Source organism: Corvus kubaryi, unplaced genomic scaffold (assembly GCF_017639235.1).
Source record: "Corvus kubaryi isolate FWS band 111438036 unplaced genomic scaffold, C.kubaryi_AGA036_p1.0 split1-37355, whole genome shotgun sequence".
Lineage (NCBI taxonomy): Eukaryota > Metazoa > Chordata > Aves > Passeriformes > Corvidae > Corvus > Corvus kubaryi.
The window spans coordinates 2,347,288-2,350,057 of record NW_024582078.1 but is presented as its reverse complement, the minus strand read 5'-3'; the positions used below and the strand labels follow the sequence as shown (position 1 = coordinate 2,350,057).

The following is a 2,770-nucleotide window of genomic DNA, read 5'->3' as shown; positions in this document are numbered from 1 at the left end:
CCATGGGCACTCTCATCACTGGTCACTTCCCAAAGGACCTGCATCCCATTGCCACAGCCACACCGAGCATCCCTCCCTGGGCTCCACATCCCTGCCCCAGCCGCTCCCGGAGCCCAGCAGGATCTCCGGGCTTTCACCCCAGGTTTTCCGCTGGCTCCTTTCCCAGCACGGCACAGCCCTGCCCGGCGGGGAGGAGCCGTGGGCGAGGAGGAAGCCAGAGCTGCCAGCCCTTCCCCGGGCCCTGCGCGGGGAGCAGCAGCAGCAGCAGCAGCAGCAAGCGGGCGGCGGCCGCAAGTGCCCCGCACCGCAGGGATTTGCGTCCCCGAGTCCCCGCAGGCTCCATCCCGCGCTGCTGGAACGGGCGCGTGTGGCCACTGCGGGAAAACTCCGCTCGTGGCCTAGCAGGGAGGAGAAAACAGGAAAAGGGAAAAAAAAAAAAAAAGCCAACCAAAACCACAACCCGAGAGAGGAGCGGGGAACGCGCGGTGAATCCGCGGCCCCGGCGAAGGGAGGGCAGGGAAGGAGCAGGGGGCAGGCAGGGAAGGACTCCCTGTCTCTCAGGGCTTGGGGACAAGGGGAAACTCCAGGCTCAGCTCCACCCCGGCTCTTTCGACTGCTGAACAATAGTGAAGAGGAGCAGCCGTCCCTCCCTGCTCTTACTCATCCTGCCCAAGGACCTGTGCCATCCTTCGGCTGCCCCCGCCCTGCCCGGCCTCTGCCCGGGGGCTCGGGCTCGGCGGCTCCCGGCTCCGGAGGCTGCAAGGCTCGGGTGACAGCGACAGATCCCCCGGGAAGAGATGCGGACCCACGGCACGCGAGCGGCGAGCCGGCAGCGCAGGGAATTCCCTCCGTCATCATCGCAAGCGAAAACAAAAAAAAAAAAAAAAAAAAGAAAAAAGATAAAAAAAAAAAAAAAGAAACCAACACCCAACAACAGCCTGCGCCCTCTCAAACCTCTCTACCTGCAAGCGCTCCAGCACTTCCCAACGCTTTTCCAGCCGGGAAGGAGGCAAGGAAGGAGCCGGGGCTCGCACGGGGAGCGGCAGGCACGGCCCCGCCGGCGGCCAGGGTGGAACGGGGCCGGAGCCCGCGGGGAATGCGCGGTGCGAGGGGAGGAACGGGGAAGCGCTGCCTCCTGCCCGCCCTGGGCACTTCCCAGCTCCACCTGCACCATCCCGGCACTGGCACCTTCCCCGTGCCACGGCGATCCGCGTATCCACGTCAATCCAGCCCGGCCGGACGGAGTCACAGCGTGGAATTTGGGAAGCCCCCAAGCCCACCCAGCGCCCACCATTGAAGGAGGGTCCTCCACCCCCCACATACGAGGGGCACCTGCAGCCCCCCTGAGCCAGCAGCCAGCCCACGGGTGGGATTCCGAGGGGGGGAGGTCACCCGAGGGGGCAGCCGGGGAGGGAAGCCCGGGGCTGGGGAGGGATCCCCGGGGAGCGGCGGGGTGGGGCTGGCGGAGCGCGGGGGCGTCAGCCTCTCTCGCTCATGATTTAATAATTTAGGTGCGTTTCAGTGCTCAGAGAAGCGAAAGATTGAGGGCAGTGTCTGGAGCCAGGCAGGGCGCAGGCAGCGGTGCAGCCCCTGCCTTGTCCACGCAGCCCGAGGGGGGTTTGGGTTGGGGGGGCTCAGCTCGGTGTCCCCCGGCCCCAGGACGGCTCTGCGTGCCCCGTGGCGAGCTCCGAGCACTCACCTCCACCCCAGCTCGCTGCCCTCGGCTCCTGCCCGTCCACTCACGTCCAGGGCTGCCCGTCCACGGCCACGGGCAGAAACTGGCTGCACTGGTTTGAGCTTCGCAATGCAAACCCCCACCCAAGCTCAGGTCTCCAGAGATAAGAGCACAATAACCTATTGTCCCTCCTCCCCTCCCAACATCTCCACTCGCCTCTGGCGAAGCAGGGAGGGACCACCCAGCTCCGCACAGCCCCCCCCGCCCCCGCCGCCGGGCAGCCCACGGGGGGCACGGACCCACCGAGCCAGGCCAGGGATGCTGGGAGGCTCCAGAGCCGGGGCTGGGATGCAGGGAAAGCGCTGGGGGTAGAGGCAGGAGGAGGCGGACGAGGCCAGAGCCTGGCCGGCTTTCCTATAGATTTCCTGATTTATTTTTTAATTTATTTTCCGCCTCCCCACTCCTGTTTTCTGCCGTGGCTCTGCCCAGCTGGATTGGTGCAGGCAGGAGGGGGACGTGCCCAGCCGTGGCGTGGGCAACCCCCACGCACCTCCCCGCTGCATCCCACCCTCCCCACTGCATCCCACCCACCCCACCCGAGTCACCCCACTCCAGGCAGGGAGCAGAGCCCCCCCTGCTGCCCCACGGGTGGGGAAAAATCCACCCCAAACCCACCCACGCAGCACCTTCCCCGCTCTGTCCTTGGGCTGCCGCAAGCCCCCCTCCCCTTCCCCCGCCTCTTCCTTCCTCCATCATCCTCCTCCTCCTCCTCCCCGCAATGCCACAACTCGCTGCCTCCCAAAAATCCAGCAACACGCGCGAGCGGGAACCCCGCGCCCGCCCCCTCCCCCGCCTCAAGGACAGGCAACAAGTTGTAGGATCCGACCGGAGCGTTCCCCCCACCCCAAAGGGCGGGGGGCTGCCGGCGTTCCCCCCCGTTGGGTGGGGGGGGGGCGCGCCGCCCCCCCCCCCCCCCCCCCCACCCCAGAGCGGCCGGACCGCGCTCATCCCATCACCCCACCCCTCTCCCACGTGGGATTGAGATCGGGGGGTCCCACGCCGAGTCCCCCCCCCATGCTCTAGGGACCCACGCCA

The 2,770-nt window shown here is 67.4% G+C and overlaps 1 protein-coding gene across 1 annotated transcript in view; it reads right to left on the bottom strand.

The window, feature by feature from the left end:
* ATP2B4 (ATPase plasma membrane Ca2+ transporting 4) overlaps positions 1-2,770 on the bottom strand; it is a 42,864-nt gene that overhangs the window by 39,546 nt on the left and 548 nt on the right. The window lies entirely within an intron of this gene.